Source organism: Camelus bactrianus, chromosome 15 (assembly GCF_048773025.1).
Source record: "Camelus bactrianus isolate YW-2024 breed Bactrian camel chromosome 15, ASM4877302v1, whole genome shotgun sequence".
NCBI classification, from domain to species: Eukaryota; Metazoa; Chordata; class Mammalia; order Artiodactyla; family Camelidae; genus Camelus; species Camelus bactrianus.
The window spans coordinates 29,836,797-29,854,904 of NC_133553.1; the positions used below are offsets into that span (position 1 = coordinate 29,836,797).

Here is an 18,108-nt window from a genome sequence, read left to right on the forward strand (position 1 = left end):
TTCATTAACACATACTTCTACATGAATACTGCCTAGAATGGTTTTCTTCTTAGCAAAAGAATGAAGATAAATTTTCCTCCTTTTTAAACTAAACTAATTCCTAAAGGCTAGTTTGAAAAACTAACGGTGTTGGATGGAAAACAATCATCTGCTGGCCAGAAGAGGCTCCTCTTGGCTGAATGGGCAACACCAGGGACTCACTCAAGAGAGCCTGCCTCGGTACAGCGTTGTCCACAGCTGAGGGGGTAATTCTCACTAAGTCTGGCTCTGTTTAACCATCCCCCTTTGCAAAAATACTTGATGCTACTACACTCTCCAACCTGGCCTTTCTCAATTATAGTAAAGGCAATATCTTAACTTCCCTCTGCCACTCTCGTTTTACTTCTCAATTTATTCAGAACTCAGGTTAGGAAGGTGTTTGTTATTTATTGGGTCCCCTCACAGATTTCTGGAGAAACCAGTAGTCAGTGATTATATTATGATGATCATTGCATAAATAAATCTTCACAGCTGAACCCAATGAAATACTATGATTATGTTTTGTTTCTAGTACAATTTTTTCCCGAGTTAACTAAAAGCTATGTTTTTTTGTTTAAATTCTTTTTAGTTTTCTTTGAACCTACCACTATTTTTTCCAGTTACTACAATTTCTCTGTCAAAGAATTTTCAAACAGTATGCTTAAAGTGCTAGCCATAAAAGTCAATAAATTGATAAGCATTGAAATTAAGGACCTTCAAATCATGTCTTGATACGTTATGCTTTCTAACTCTGGTTCTTCAGTACTACTTAATAGATTTTTCTAAAATACCATTGTATTGGCCTCTGGCCTCTGGGCTTCAGTGATCCCCTTCATCAACTGCCTATTGTCCAGAATGTTTCCATCCTCTTAATGGCAGCCTCCCTACTCTGGACAAGGCGTCCATAAAGCTCTTGTGCTATATTCTGGGTTCCAAGGCACTTCTTCGCCGCTCCCTTTCAGACCCTGCCCTCCCTCAGCACCTCCAGGTCACTCTGGTTTCCTCGTAACTAGTTCTGCCTCTCTGATTCATTTGTCTAGATCCTAGCCATGCCTCAGTTTGCTCTGTCTTGATCTTCCTCCACCACGCACTTTGCCGTCGCACATGCCAATCCTGCCTTCCCTCTTACCCTGCCTCAATTCCCATAACCCAGCGGGATTAATATCTGAGGTCTCTTAGTTCCCAAAGGGAGTTAGGACAAGGATCAAGTCCTGAGGCCTAAGACTGGCATTCAAAATCCTCCAAAATACTGCATATTTTCTTTCTACGAGCATGCCACTCTAGCTGGAACAATTATTTACTCTCTTGCTAATAGAAAATAAAGCATTCCCAACTCTCTGCCTTTGCTTACATTGTTCTCTGTCCCAGGAAGGCCCCTACTTCTCTCCCTGTCAGAATCCCAGCCATCAAGCACCCTACAGATGTGCTGGACAGCCGCTGCCCCCAGGCCCCTCCTGATTGTCTAGTTACTCTGCCGTGCCCGCCTAATCTCTACTACTGGTTTTCAAGCAGTAGTGAAGGTCGTGAGTGTCTTAGACAGTTTTCTATACTATCCTTTAAAATATTGGTGCTGAGGTCCTACTCTGTGAAGGGGACACTTGGGGGACACAAAGAAATAGAAGACTTAGGTCCTGTCTTTGGTTGTAGCCTCGCTGGGGAGACTGTCACTGTAGCCCACGCACATTAGGCCTGCAATAAGTACCCGTTCACATTAGTCTTCTAGGGCTGCCATAACAAAATGCCACAGCCTGGGGGGCTTAGACAACAGAAATTAATTTTCTCACAGTTCTGGAGGCTGCATGTCCAAGATCAAGGTGTTGACAGATTGTTTTCTTCTGAGGCCTCTTCCCTTGGCTGGGAGATGGCCTCCTTTTCACTGTGTCCTCACGTGGTGTTTCCTCTCTGCATGTGCGCATCCCTGGTGTCTCTTAGCGTGTCTAAATTTCCTCTTCTTATAAGGACCCCAGTCAGGTTGGATTAGGGCCCATGCTTACAGCCTCATTTTAACTTAAGCATTTCTGTAAAGGCTCTTCCTCCAAATACAGTTACATTCTGAGGTACTAGGGGGTTAGGATTTTAGCATACGAATTTGGAGGTGGCCATAACCCTGTTGAATAGCCCATAACCCTGTTGAATGATTGGGTAATCGCAATCCTGTGGAATATTCATAGTAGCCAAAAGGTGGAAACAATCCAGATGTCCACCAATGGAAGGACAAGTAAGCAAAATGTGGTATATCCAGACAGTGGACTATTAATTCAGCCATAAAAAGGAATAAAATATTGATACATACTACAAGTTGGATGTACCTTGAAAACATTGTGCTAAGTGAAAGAAGCCTGACACAAAAGTCCACAAATTATACGATTCCATTTATATGAAAGCCCAGGGAAATTCACGGACAGAAAGCAGATTAGTGGCTACTTAAGCCTGGCAGTGAGATTAGGAGTGGGGACAGCTGGGAGATAGTGAAAGGGGATAGGGTTCCTTTTTTGAGGTGATGAAAATGTTGTAACATTGTGGTGATGGTTGCATATATCTGTAAATATACTAAAAACCTTTCATTGTACACTTAAAAAAAAATCCTGTGGAATAAGTTACACCTTCCATAGGAGGCTAAACAATGTGGCAATTGCCTGTAGTTGTTGACTAATGCATTCCTGGATTTTCAAAGGCAGTCCACCAGGTGCCTTTGGTGTTACAGCACAAAATACAATATAAGACACAAAGAAGACCTTATTTCCTAAGCAATGAATAGAAGCGTATCATCTCTGTATTTGGTTTTCCATCTTTTAAGATTAGGTGGAGTCTCTAATGACCCACAGGAAACTCAGGTGATTATAATCTTATCTCTGAGTAGAATCATCAGTGTGCAACTTCTTGAAACTTAGTGTTCAACCATTGGTCCTCTGTTGGTAAAATTTTCTTTGAGTCTTTTCTGTGGTAAGTCTTGTCAAGAACTGAGTCTGTTACGTGCATGACCAGGGTGGATGGGAGATATTGGGGATAACTGGAGGCTAGTGAAGGTAAACAGCACACGGATTAGCTAAAGGCAGGCCTCGTCCAGGAGCGGCTGGCTCAGGACTTAAGAGTCAATAAAGCAGAGATTAAAGCAAGTGGCCAGGATCACGGTTTGCTGAAGTCTGAAGGACAAAGTTGAAGAAACAGTGAGTAAAGTTCTTCTCTCCTGGACAGAGAAGCCTCAGGCTAAGAATTTGTGGGGAAGACATTGTTTTGAGAGCATGCAACACTTTCCCTTCCACTCAGTAGAACTGCCTTTTAAAAACAGCACTATTGTTCTCCCAGCACCATCAATAAAAGCACGGCCATGCAGCCCTGATTGTCAGTGTGCACAGGCAGCCCTATAGGTTGCTGAGGGCTGGTCTGTTGGCTTCCGTGTCATACCAGTTGTTAAATATTTTCAGTATCACCCTTGTGCATATCTATGTTTTTTTAATTTATCTTTTTCAGTAGAATTTCTATCAAGGGCACCAGCTACTCTGCTATTCAGTGTCCTCATATAAAGATTTACATGATAAATTTCACTTGGCATTCAGAACTCAGAATGATAAATAACTGTATGCTGTAGAATACAGTTCCAATTAACATCAGCACTGAAGTCACCAGAACTGTCAGTTTCTCTATATGGCAGTGCCTACTGACAATTTGTCTTGGTTTCCCAGATGTCATCCAGTACATTGGCCAAAGAGGCCAAAGCAGGCATCTGTGTTATATTTCAGCCTCCTTCTTGCCTTTTTTTTTTCTTCTTTTATTTGGACCTGAACTTTTGCTACTCAGTACATAAGTGCAGCATTGGGGGGGGGGGATGGTTCCCTTATTATTCATTCATTTGTTTATTCCTCCAACAAATATCATAGAATTCCTACTCTGTGTCAAGTACTGGACACAATGGTGAGCAAAATCTGATATGGTCCTTGTCCTCACAGACTTTAGAGTCAAATAGTCATGTCCCCACTTGTGGCTTTTATCTCATCCCTATTCACTTCCCTCAAACCTTGCTTGGTCAACTCTTTTTCTTTTTTGCAACTTCAATCTTTTCTAATAAATGATCTTTCCCTCTGCCTACCAACATGTCACATCTCCCTTCTACTGAAATGATAATCCTCTTGTGTTCATTGAAATTCTTTTTTTTTTTTTTTTTTAGATTGGAAACCATGAACTTGTATTGACACCAACTACATGACTGTTCTCAGTAGCCTTATGGGAATGGATAAAGTGGCTTGACCCAAGATGACACTGATTAGACCTAGTAATGTTACTGTTAAACAAAACCAACCATATTTCCCCCCCCAAGGTAGCTTAGAGAGTTCAAAATGGTCACAAAGTAGTATTACAGATAAAACATTTAAAAATTTTTGATCCAGGTTTTATTATATCCTCCTACAATCAAAAGGTATCCAATGAATACCAATTTCCCAATCCTAGCATTACTAGTTTACAAACCTTAAGGCTAGTAATTCCCTTCTCGCCTAATGTTCAATTTTCATCAGTTTCAATACATAGCAGTGTAAATAACATTACTACTTTGCATGAAATTCAGTATTCTAGAGATTCCAGTTATTTATGAGATTGAACCAGGAGCTTCCACCTTTTATGTGATCAATGGTACCAGGGAGGCCAAAGCAATTTAACCAGATTTTGTTTGATTTGTGAGAACTCTCTTGCAACAGGTTTACTCAATTCTCTTAAAAATGGTGGCATTGTTTCTTTCCTCCTTTCAGAAGTGGCAGTTACATAAATGGAATAGTAGATGACATCTAAAAATGTGGGCACTTAGTGAACTTTTTTTCCACATACGGTAAAGGATCAGGACACCTCTCACATTTCCAAGGAAAATCCAATTTTAAAAGTTTGTCTTTGCCAAACTCCATAAACAGCCACTTTAGAGTAAACCAGCAGAGCATTGCACCATCCAAAAAGCTGTAGGTTTCATCACATGCACCAACAAATCTACAGGGCTAATTTCTGCACTTCCTCTTTTACAGAACTTATTTTATATCCATTGTAGCAAACAGCATTTTACACACTGACACATAAACTCCCTAATAAGATAAAGCAAAGACAAAAGCATTTCTCTTATTAGAAACAAGATACACCATCACTTAGTCTTTAAATATTATTGCAATTTTAACTTTCATAAATTAACAATGCATTCAGGAAACAATCTGCAGACAACTAATTTTTAACAGACAAATTAAAAACCACTTTTAAGCAGACGTGAATGTCCTAAATTGTTTATTAGGTAAGAATTTTACAAACATTACTTATATCAGTGGTAACGGTGGAGCTGGAGAGAATTGCGCCTTCTCAAAACTGCACGGCGAGAACCACCAATTGTGTGGTGAAGCTTGTGGCCCTTTCCAAGCCCAGGGCTCTTTCGGCCTGCTGATGTCAGCCCTCGCATCTCCCTGTGCTTGTGGACTGGTTTGGTGATCCACTGGGTGTCAGGATTTCTTCTGATAGCTTTATGGAATGGATCAATGAGGATAACCTCAAAGAATTTGTATGTAGAATCTTCACCAACCCAGTAAGAATTCAGGACCCGCAGAGCCCCACATTGGCGTCCAGCTCGCTCCTCGGCGACAGACTGAAGGCTCCGAGCAAACTTCAGGTGGTTAACACCATGGTGGACAGGCTTGCCATAGGTAGCACCCTTAGGAACGGGGCATTTGCAGCCACCACGGCGCACATGAATCCAGTATATGACGTAACCTTACTTGGCCTTGTATCCCAGCCAGCGCGCCTTATCGGGCCGGGTTGGGCCGGGGCCCTGTGCAGGGCCGAGAGCTGGCAGTATTGCCAGCAGCGCACCCTGAGACAAAAGCGCATGACATCGCACTGCTTCTTCCTCCATAGCTCCCGGATGTACTTGTAAGCACCCATCTCGGCTCACCTGATGGCTGCCGCCAAACGAAAAGGAAAAGGCGTGTTCATTGAAATTCTTGATTGCCATCATTTCTCTCCAACAATAGATCTCAACATGAGAGTCTTGACCTCCCAGTGCCCACTCCTTTATCCCTTGTAATCATGCATCCACCCCTACTTCTCTGGGTGGCCAGGTGATTTTACTGCTCTCTGTGTTACCTCTTTTTGGCCAATCGAGGGCTCTTCTTCCTTTCCATGCCAACAGCAAGCAGCAGGCAAGCAAGACCCTTTAAATCTGTGACACTTGGTCTCGGAAAGCCTTCCCTCAGACTCATCCCAGCCAAAATGCCTCCTACAGGAAGCAACTAACTAGTTGTTTGAACTTGGACAAGTCGCTTAGGTTCTCCAGGTCTCAACTGCATTATCTGTAATATGAGTAAGTTGTGTCAAGATCTCTTCCTGCCTTAGGAGTTTGTGAGTGTAGGAAATTAGAGGAGAGAAGAGCCAAGGGAGAGAGTGTCCCCAGCGTCTCCTGACCCTAGGGACAAGAGGAAAGTGAGGAGACAGCACACTCTCTGATAGCTTAAGGAGAGGCTGGAGGGCAGTGATGAGGCTGGGCAATGGGGAAGAGTAGAGGGGCAAAAGAATGTCTTTACTGGAATTGTAAGCTATACACACTTGGAACAAGAAGCTGTGTGCAAGCTCTGAGCTTGTGCACCCAGGGTATGCTTAGTTTGAAGCATATCCTTGACAGATGCTAGCTCCACAAATGGAAATATGTATACTTTCCTGTCCAAAAAGGAGCTATATGGTACAAGCACCAACTATCATGTTAACTGAATACATGAAACTTCCCTATTAGAAGGTGAGTACCTTGAGGGCAGGAAGCCTCTCTTTTTCAGTCCTTATAGCTTCTCAGCCACTGTAGGAAGTAAGTGTTCAGTTTGTTCAATTGAAATGAAGAACATTCACAGATTTTATTCAGTTTGGTACTGGAGGGAAGTTCTGAGAGTAATCCAGAGTGATTAGTACATTGGATTATTTTAGCACTGATGCTAAATATATATATATATATATATATATTTTTTTTTTCTACTTTATATATTCTACTTAGATGAAACCTCTCCTCATTTACTTATTTATTCATTTGTTGTCTATTTCTTCCACAATGTAAGCTTTTGAGGACAGAAATTGTTTCCCCTGCATCTTTGACACTTAGAATAATGCTTAGCACACAGTGGGTTCTTAATAAATATTTACTGAATGATTGCATGAATGAATCTCTAGATGAAATCTCTACTTATGATTCTTGTATTTAAAACCTTAGGGGCTGCCAGCCTGCATTTAGGACTGAGGAAGTATAGTTAGTAATTTACCCTTCTCTGCTTTCTTATCCCTTTCTTCTGCCCAAGTGGCAGAGTTTGGGCAGCCTTGGAAGGTGGGAGGGAAGGAGGAATGTGTCCACCCCACCAAGCTGAAAGAGGGGGACTTTGTCACCAGGTAGCCACCCAGAAGATTCCATAGCTGCCCGCTTGAATCTGCTGTTGTCTGCAGCTCAGTAGTGAGTGTGAGTGCAGGGAAGGTTTGGCCAGGGCATGGCCAGACCCACCGGAGTTATGGGGGTTCCACAGTGAGTATGCCCTCAGGAGGTCCTGCCTGGGGAGTTTTCAGCAGGGCACTAGTGGGTATCACCATGAGCTCTCACTGTATCAGCTGCCTTTGCAGAGGTCCTGTTCCCCAGCATCAACAGCTGGGAGGCCCCATCTTCATGGGAAAGTTCACAGTCACTTTTGGTCAGCACAGATACAAAAGAATGAATTGGTGTAACAATAGCTGTTAGTTTTACCAGTGTTTAAAGTGCAGTAGTGCAGTTTCTTCTTCTGAAAGCCAAATCTAATGACAGACAAGGGGTGTTAGGTTTATGCTGGATGTGGAGGGCCCTGCCCTCAGTGAGCTCCCATGCAGGCTTGTGGAATCTAACCTAATAATTGTGGAAAGGGCATAACTCCTAGTAACCATTTCTGTTGCTCTCAGAAAGGCAGGCTGAACTACGAAGAGGGTAAAGTTCATCTCTGTTGGCCTATGACTTCCCTCTGTGATACTTACCTGTTTCAGTGCCCCCACCTCCCCCAAATAGGAAGAAAACCACCTGCTTGACCTAAATTGTGAGCAGTCTAAAGCACATGTAGGGGGAAGGTATAGCTCAGTGGTAGAGCGTCTGCTTATTATGCACAAGGTCCTGGGTTCAATCCTCAGTACCTCCATTAAAAATAAACAAACAAATAAATAGATAAATAAACCTAATTACCTCCCAACCTCCCAAAAACACTTAAAAAAATAAATAAAGCATGTGTAATTTGCTCCTCCTTCTCTATTTGAATTCTAAAAGAGGTTTGCTCAAATAAATGATTATGCCCTATGGTTTGACAACTTCCTTTGAACTTCCTTTGAGGATTTACATCTGAGGAAAGACTCTAAAAGCAAGAGGGAGGATAAAATACCCAGCGGGAAGAGAAAGTACCCCAAATTTGCAATAATAGGGAATGGTGAAAGCAATACAGCCGAATACTCTACAACCCCTAAAATCCAAAAAGTTTGGGGCATGTATGTAATCTACAAGATGTAATGTTGGAAAATGAAACTAGAATCTAAAATAGTTTATGTACTGATTTCTTTTTTAGTTTACGGACTGATTACATGTCTGATTACTGATCTGTAAGAACACGTGAATTTTTATATACTGATAAGGCATATATATCACAGCGATTCTGTATCACTAATCTGTGTCTAGCTCAGTGCTTTGCTTGTAGTAGGTATTTAGCCAATGTTTATTGAATGAATGAAGAACCAGAAGTAAATTTAGAGAAATGCTTGGAATTTATATTCATCAGATTTCTTTTACTGTAAGGCTGCTTAAATCGTAACAAAAGAGTTTCCAAAAAGAAGATTATCTTTTCAACTTCATATATGTGAAAGGAAAAGGAGGAAATACCAAAATGTTAACAACAGTGGAGTCTTGAGCCATGAGCTACAGGTAATGTCTGTTTTCATTTATCAACTTCTCTGTATGCTCTTAATTTTCTATGATAATCATATCAGGAGAAACATGGGTTGAAAGGATCATCCAGAGATAGCAAGTTACAAACCCAAAGGAATGAATCTCTGTTGTTGAAGTAGCAGGCACTCTGGTAAGCTTGGGCGTGAGGGTATGTCTGGCATCTCTTGAAGCACACAACACAGGCCACTGCCAATCTAGTCCTACAAATACAACTGACAGTGACATTCAGACTTCAAAAGTGAGAAGCAGCCACTACAGCAAGTCCGACTGAAGCCTACATATGTTGGGGAGGCATGCCTGTGTTTTACGTCGTTAATGCTTGGGAAAATAGAGGATAGTGTGTTCATTGCATTGTGCGGTTAGTAGTGAAAAATGATAACCAAAATGTCCGTCACAGAGACTATAATCCCCAAAATTCAGATGTAAAAACCAAAGGAATTTCATGGTACCTTCATCTTCTTAGTTACAATTAGTGTCAATGGGTAATGTCCACCTTAGGAGAAGCAGGACAGTTGTTGAGACTAAAAGGTGTGAGGGGATCATTCAGAAAAGGAAGATTATCTTTTTTTTTTAAACTTTTTTTATTGAGTTATAGTCATTTTACAAAGTTGTGTCAAATCCTAGTGTAGAGCACAATTTTTCCGTTATACATGAAAGATTATCTTTTTAAACATGATCACACCTAACTGCCATTGGGTCCAGGACACACTGGAGCTGCATATATCACCGAAGAATTCTCTACCAAGCATGAAGCAAGATGGTGTGCTAAGTAGTTAGCTCTGACAAGTGAATTAACTAACATAGAAACTAAGGATATTTTAGAAAAAAGCTGCTGTGTAGTGTGCAGGAATAAAGTTACAGCAACTAATCAACAAGACCTGAGAAAGAGACCAGAAATCCTGTTATTTGATAACATAACAAGATGACATAATGTTATTTATTTGACTTAAAAAAATCAACTAGAAGAAGTAAAATTGTCACTATTTGCAGATGACATAATTTTATAATTAGAAAACCCTAACAACTCCACCAAAAAGCTGTCAGAACTAATAAACGAATTCAGTAAAATCGTAGGGTACAAAGTCAATATGAAAAATTGGTTGCATTTCTATACACTAACAACAAACTATCAGAAAGAGAAATTAAGAAAATCATTCTGTTTATGACTGCATCAAAAATAATAATACCTAGCAATAGGAAGGCAAAATACCTGTACACTGAAAACTACAAGGTATTGATGAAAAAAATTGAAGACACAAATAAATGGAAAGATATTCCATTCTCATGGATTAGAAGAATTGATATTGTTAAAATGTCCATATACCCAAAGCAATCTGTAGATTTAATGCAATCCCTATCAAAATTCTAATGGCATTTTTCACAAAAACAGAACAGACAATCTTAAAATTTGTATGGAAGCACAAAAGACCTGGAACAGCCAATGCAGTCCTGAGAAAGAAGAAGAAAGCTGGTGACATTATGCCCATAGTATAGTATCATATATACTATGCTATAGCCCCATAGTTTTAATAATCAAAACAGTATGCTATTGGCATAAAAACAGACACATAGATTAATGGAACAGAACAGAGAGCCCAGAAATAAACCTATGCATGTACAGCCAATTCATTTATGATAAAGTAGGCAAAATATACAATGAGGAACGGACAGTGTCTTCAATAAATGGTGTTGGGAAAACTGGACAGTAACATGTAAAAGAATGAAACTTGATCACTATGTTACACATACACAAAAATTAACTCAAAATGGATTAAAAACTTGAATGTAAGACCTGAAACCATAGAACTCCTAGAAGAAAACAGCCAGTAAGCTCTTCAACATTGGTCTTGATGATGATTTCTTGGATCTGACTCCAAAAGCAAATGCAACAAAAGCAAAAATAAATAAATGGGACTACCTCAAAATAAAAAGCTTTTGTACAGTGAAAGAAACCATCAGGCAAATGAAAAGGCAACCTACTGAATGGGAGAAAATATTTGCAAGTCATATCCAATAAGTGGTTAATATCCAAAATATATTTAAAAAACTCAGACAACTTAATAGCAAAAAACAAACAAACAAACAAACAAAAAACCCCAAAAACCAAAAACCAAAAAACCAAACAGTCCAATTAAAAAATGGGCAGAGGATCTGAATAGACATTTTTCCAAAGAAGACATTCAGATGGACAACAAGCATGTGAAAAAATGCTCAACATCACTAATCATCAGGGAAATGCAATTCAAAACTACAAGGTGATAGCACCTCACATCTATTAGAATGGTTATCATCAAGAAGACAAGCTATAACAAATGTTAGTGAAGATGTAGGGAAAAGGGAACTCTTGTGGACTGCTGGTAAGAATGTAAATTGGTGCAGCCACTATGGAAACAGTATAGAGATTCCTCAAAAAATTAAAACTAGAACTACCATATGTTCCAGCAAGTCCATTTCTGGATACTTGTATGAAGAAAACAAAAACACCAATTTGAGAAGACTTTCATTGCAGCAGTATTTGTAATAGCCAAGATATGGAAACAATCTAAGTGTCTATCGATGGATATATGGATAAGGAAGAAGTGGTATAATATACAATGAAATACTACTCAGCCATAAAAATATCTTGCCATCTGTGACAACATGGATGGACTTGAGGGTATCATGCTAAGTAAAATAAGTCAGACAGAAAAAGAGAAATCTGTATGATTTTACTTATATGTGAAATCTAAAAAACAAAACAAACAAAACAAAACAAAGTCAATGTCACAGATACAGAGAATAGACTGGCAGTTACCAGAGCGGATGGGGGTTAGAGAGTGGACAAAATGGGTGAAGGAAGTCAAGAGGTACAAACTTTCAGCTGTAGCATAAGTAAGTCATGAAATGTAATACAGCATGGTGAATATAGTCAATAATACTGTATTGCATATTTGAAAGTTGCTTAGGTAATAAAGTTCTCATCAGAAGAAACAATGTGTAACTTTATATGGTGACGGATGGTAATGACTTACTGTGGTGATCATTTCACAGTGTATACAAATATTGAATCATTACATTGTGTGCCTGAAACTAATATAATGTTATATGTCAATTACACCTCAATTTAAAAAGATCAACTTTCTGTGCAAGAAGTTTTGCCACTCAAATAACAGCTTAGAGTGTGCTAGAACTGAAAGAAACTCCAAGAAACAATTCAAAATCAGTATTATTTGGAGGCAAAAACCATTCAATTTGTTTAACAACAGCTAACTTAACAAATAATATTTTCAAAGTGTCAAAAAGAAATTTTTAAGATGCTCCAAATGAAACCCTGTGTTTATGTAATATCTATTCCTACTTAATATCATGCACTAGGATGTGGTAAATTTCAGCACAGTTTAGATGCAATTTAAATAAAACAGTATCTTTATAGGCTCAAAATAAAGCATGGCTGTGTATAAAGGGGTCAACATCCAATCTGGACTGCAAGGTGGAACCAGGGTTCTATTGCTTTGGAAACAATAAAGTTAAGATAGATGCAGAATATTTTTCCAGAAACCCCTTTATCTAAAACTCTATGCCTGGGTTTTAAATCAAGGCTACATTTCTGTCAAAAAGGACTTAGATTCTCCAGGCAAGAGGTGGATACATAATTCTTACTGATATAATCATGAACCTCAAAGTTTCTGATACTTAGGATTGTGAAGAACAAGGTTTCTCAGTGAGTAGGAAAGCAGTAGTCACTTGAAGAAGGCGGCTATTATGACACTTTACAGCTGCAGTATGTCCTTAGGGGACGTTGCATCCTGTTAACTGTGCAGCTGGCTTTATCTGTGCCTATTCTTCCAGTTTGATGAATGGCCGGGCAGATTTTTACTTTCTTAGTTTGAGCTCATTTTTACTTTTTCATGGGCAATCCTAAGTGCGGAACACTATACTAAGTGCTTTGCATATATTATTTCATTCAATCTTTGCAACAATCCTTTGCTGGCATCCTGTTTTACAGAGGAGGACACTGAGGCTTGGAGGTGTTAAAGGGGTTTGTTCAGGGTCATACCGCTGGTCAGTGGCAGAGCCGTTTCAAACCTGGGTCTGCCTAGCTCTAAACCTAATCTTCTTAATGTCTGTAATTCAAGCAAATGGAGAAATTAAAGACTATTCAAAGGAAAATTAACAAAATCCTTTTTTTGTGGGGAAGTGGCAGGCTCATTCTAGGTAGGTAGGATCACAGATTGGAACAATTTTTCTGGAGACCAATTTGGCAAATATGTAGTAAAAAAAATTAAACACGTACCTTTTGAGCCAGCAATTAATATTCTAGGAATTTAACCCAAGAAAATAATTTTCAAACTGTGCACAAGGGCAGGCATTAGAATTATAGCATTTTTTACAAAAAATAATACATACACAAACAAGATAACAAAAACAACGTAAATATCTTCCAGTAAGGGATTGATTAATTAAATGGCTAAAGAGACATACAATGCAAGAGTATTCAGCCACTTTAATGATGAAAATATGTTGTATAGTACAAGACACTGGATTATCAATGAGCATTTATAGTGTGTCTATTATGTAAAATTGAATACCATACTGTATTTGTATCTGTGAATACACATAGTCAATATGCGGAAAGGTGTTCACTATGTTTTCTTCTGGTTCAGTAGAGGTTTGTTTTTTTTTTTAAACTGCTTTCTACTTTTCTTTATTGTTTGGTTATTTTATGAATCAAAACAAAAAAACTATTTGAAAAAAGAGTGTCAGTGTTAAGTCAGTTCTTGCCTCAGTAATTGGAGAGATGTTTTATACAACTAGCCAGATGTTTTATGTGACTAGTAATCTATTATGCCTTGGAGAAAATTCAACAGGTATATTATAGATCCTGGTCATATAACTAGCATGTTTCTAGTCCACTAAAGGATTAGTATTAATCTATGAGGTCAATAGGACCTGGACTAAAACCAGCTCTATCTGGGCAATAAAAGTTAAATGTTGTCTTAATCTTCATTTAAAAAATCTGTTCAAAACATGTTCATTTAATTGGAGTCAGTCTATGATTGGCATTGTACTTTGGGAGTAAAGGAACTTTTGCTTAAATCGCTAAAGTAAATGGATTTCAAAGAGGCTGTGTCGGGTTCAGGAAGCAATTCTAACTAATAAATCTTTGCCCCATATTAATGGTTCCTGGGGGTAGAGGGTTTGGTTGGAGTTAAGGAAGTGGACCTGTTTAGGAAACACAGGTGGAGCCAGAGAGGTGTTAAAAATGACTAGAGAAGAGAAGACTAATTGGGAAAGATAAAAGTGGGTTAGGAGCACATGAAAAGATGATCAGCATCACTAATCATTAGGGAAATGCAAATCAAAACTACGAGATACCACCTTACACCCATTAGGATGGCTACTATTAAAAAACAGAAAACAACTAGTGTTGGTGACGATGTGGAGAAACTGGAACCCTTGTGCATTGTTGTGGGGATGTAACACAATACAGCTGCTGTGGAGAACAGTACGGACGTTCCTCAAAAAGTGAAACATAGAATTACCATATGACCCGGCAATTCCACTTCTGGGTATATACCCCAAAGAATTGAAAGTAGGGTCTCAAAGAGATATTTATACACATATGTTGATAGCTGCATGATTCACAATAGCGAAAATGTAGAAGCAACCCAAGTGTCCATCAACAGATGAATGAATAAGCAAAATGTGGTGTGTTTATATGATGGAACATTACTCAGCCTTAAAAAAGAAGGAAATTATGTAATATGCTACAACATGGATGAATCTTGAGGACATTATGCTAAGTGAAATATGCCAGTCACAAAAAGATAAATACTATATGATTCCACTTATCTGAGGTACTTAGAGTAGTTAAAATCATAGAGACAAAATAGAATGGTAGTTGTCAGTAGCTGGGGGATGGGGAGAATGGGGAGTTAGTGTTTCAAAGGTAAAGATTTTCAGCTTTACAAGATGATAAGAGTTATGGGGATGGATGGTACTGATGGCTGCCCAATAGTGTGAATTTATTTAATACACTGAACTGTACATTTAATAACAATTAAGGTGGTAAATTTTACATTATGTGTATTTTAACACAATCAGGAAGAAAAAAAGCACATTATAACTGTTTTGGCAAGTGATTATGAAAGTAAAGAGTAAAAAGCCAAAGGGTCTTACTTATGAAGGAGTCTCACCCTAGAAAAGTTCTTTCTTTAGCATTTGTGGATGGCAGTATAAATAATGCCTTAAGTTGCACCCATCATTCAACAAAATCTCTAAACTGCCTGTCCTGAGGATGTTTAAAAGTTAATAAGACACTGGGCTGCAGATTGGGTGGGGGGCTGGAAGAAGGAGATGCAGGTGTTATTAACAGTTGAAGCAGTGGAAACAAAAGGAAGTCGGTCTAAGTGAGAAGAGAGGCAGGGAAAAAATACAACCTGGAGGATATCAACATTCTATGGCTCTGTAGAAAAGGAGCAGCAAAGAAAAGTGCTAGCAAAGGTAAGTTCAGAAGACAGATAAAGACAGAGGAGAAGGATGTAGAATACAGTATCAATTGCTGCAGAGAGGCCAAATGGTGGGGGGGACTGAAGGATCTGCTGGGCCTGGCAATCAGCAGTGACTAGAGTGTAGCCCCAACAGGAGACAGTATTACCTATACAAGTGGCTCATTTGTAGGCATCTTCACACAGCCTAGATTAGACTAGCTTGGGAGGTAAGTCCTACAGAAGGGGATTAACCTGGTAGATGAGAGGTAGGTAGCTTCGGGTATTTTCAGGGATTATTGGGTGAGGACTCTGTAGATGACTAGAGATTCTGGTAAACCTGGTGAGGGCAGGAGTTAATGAAATGCATCAAGGGTCCCAGTAACAAGTCTTGGACAAGAATCAAATGAATGAATATGTAAAGAATGAATATATGGTAAATGTAGGGTGTGGGCTAAAGGTTGTTTTATGAGCAGAACAGGAAAAGGGTGGTAATCTAGGGTATGGCAGTGAATGACTGCAGGATTCAGTACCTGCCTTCTGGAGGAAGTTGCTTACTGCCTGTGAGGGCTGCCAGGGAGGGTGGTGTTTTGAAGCAAAGTCAGGTTTCAGTTAGGAGAAAGGTGTGAAGGCCTCAGGGATTTCCAGAGGTTGCTTTAGCGTATAAGACTCTGGAAGAGAAACAGGAAAATCCGGGAGACAGCAGTAGCAGGACAGGACTAGGGTAGGTGCAGGAAGCTGCCCGGGAATAAAACTGCAGGAAAGGATAGATGACTGTTTTACAAAGCAACTCTGCAGCCAGCGACTCATTCATCCTTAGGACAACTCGAGGAGAGAGCTCGGTATTATATCGCTAGCCTTTGGAACGAGGGATGCTTTCCAGATAAGGCAATCGCGGCTCAGAAAGCCTGTTCAGCCTCTGCTTTATTCTTCTAGTGACAAGGAACACTCTACTTTTGGAAGGAGAACTTCCATTACAAATTTTAAAAAGCGAGTAGAAAAGAAGAAAGGTGTGGGCCCCCTTGAGGGGAAAGCTCTGTCAATGACAGACATTTTGGGTAATTCATGGAATTGCAGAGCCAGACGCGTCAGATAGACCTTTTCATCTGTAAAACGAAAGGGGCAGATGATCTTTTTCCCTTATCTAATAGCTTGTGAAATCATCCAGGCAACCACCTTCCAATTTTACAGAATAAAAACCGAGGCCCGAGGGATGTGTCTCGCTCAAAGTAATACAACAAATTAGAGGAGGGACAGGCCCAGAACCGACTCCTCCAGGGTCCAGTGGGCCTCTCGCCGCTCCACAACCTTCCCTGACAGATACGACCAGCGGGAGGCTGCAGGCGGGGCGGCCTAGCTGAAAGCGCCCTGGGGTTCGAGGCGGCTTCCCGGCAGCAGTCAGAGGAACGCCCCGAGGGGAGGGGAAGACTTAGGGCCTCCTTTCCCACACTTCGTTAGGACGCGGGCCGGGGCGGGACCGCGGCAGCCCTCCCTCGGGCCTGCGGCCGGCAGAGGGCGCGGGGCGGCTCCTCGCTCCACCGCCCGGCGGGCGGGGACCTGCCTGCCTCGGGCGCGCCGTCGGAGCTCGCGGGCACCGGGTCGCGGCCGCCGGGCCGGGCAGAGGGCGCAGGGGCTGCGCGGCGGGCGGGGCAGCTGGAAGCGGGCGGGGCGGCCGGGGCGGGGTGGGGCGGGGCGCGGAGGGGGCGGGGCCGCGAGCGGGGGGCGGTGGCGGCGGCGGCCGAGGAGGAGGAGGAGGAGGAGAACATGGCGGCCGCGGAGAGCGGCTGAAATGCCTGTTCTTCAGGCCAGGCGAGCGGGAGTCTGACGCGATTTGCCGAACCCTCCCCTCAGACGGCTGGACCGCGGCCTCGAGCGCCTCGGCTGTCCTGTTCCCTGCTGCTCCCTCGAGCGGAGCCTGCGCCGGGTCCGTTCTGCATCCCCCTGCTGGGGGACCCCTGCTCCGGAGGAGGGGGCCGGAGAGCCGCGGCGGCGGCGGCGGGCTCCCGGCCCGAGCAGCGGCGGAGGCCGCGGCGGTGCCGCCGCGGTCGCGGGCGAGCGCGGCGCGCGTCAGCGCGGCCCAGAGGCGGCGGCGGCAGGTGAGTGGCGGGCGGCGGGCGCCGAGCCTCCCGGTGGGTGCAGCTGTCACGAGCCGCGCGGCCACCGAGGCCCTAGGAGGCGGGGAGCAGCTGGCGCCCCTCCGCCCCCCGCTCTCCTTTCTCTCCGTTCCGTCCCCCCTCCCACTTTCCCCGAGTTCTCCCTCGGCCTCGCGCGGCTGGAGGGGGCGGAGGTCGCAGCTGTCACGGGCACCAGCTGGGGGGCTGCGCCGCGGAGGGGAACTGCTGCAGCAGCGACTTCTCTGCCCCCTTTCCCAGTTGCCCTAGTTAGAGCGGACAGGGCGAGCATCCGCGGAGGGTGCGCGAGGCTCGCGGCCGCCGGCCCGGCGTGGGGAGCGGCGCCCCGAGCCCGCGGGCGCTCCCCGCCGCCGAGAGGGGGAGCCGGAAGTCGGCGCGGCGCCCCTCGGCCCCGGCGAGCGCGGTGACCTTGGCAAGCGGGGTAACCTCTCCAAGTCTCGCCTGCCCGGACTGCGAAATGGGGATGACCATGGCGAGCTTTTCCGTAAGCGCAGCCTTCGACGGCGCTTCTGTTTACCCCGGCGCACTTGCTTTTTCCTTCTCCCGA

At 42.3% G+C, this 18,108-nt stretch overlaps 1 protein-coding gene, 1 non-coding gene and 1 pseudogene across 7 annotated transcripts in view; 2 read left to right on the forward strand and 1 right to left on the reverse strand.

The window, feature by feature from the left end:
• Window positions 1-4,160: 4,160 nt before the first annotated feature.
• Window positions 4,161-7,132, reverse strand: LOC141573469 (large ribosomal subunit protein eL15-like; annotated as a pseudogene).
• Window positions 7,133-8,095: 963 nt separating this feature from the next.
• TRNAN-AUU (transfer RNA asparagine (anticodon AUU)) lies at window positions 8,096-8,168 on the forward strand. The gene has a single exon. It is a non-coding gene; the product is annotated as a tRNA-Asn (tRNA).
• Window positions 8,169-17,161: 8,993 nt separating this feature from the next.
• Window positions 17,162-18,108, forward strand: part of NCOA1 (nuclear receptor coactivator 1) — a 212,366-nt gene continuing 211,419 nt past the window's right edge. For 5 of the 6 annotated variants that reach the window (XM_074341748.1, XM_074341750.1, XM_074341749.1 and 2 more), the window contains exon 1: window positions 17,162-17,525. The gene's annotated coding sequence lies outside the window, so the exon portion shown is untranslated. Of the gene's footprint in view, window positions 17,526-18,025; window positions 18,046-18,108 lie in introns of those variants that run through there. The other variant, XM_045511865.2, reaches the window with a different exon arrangement.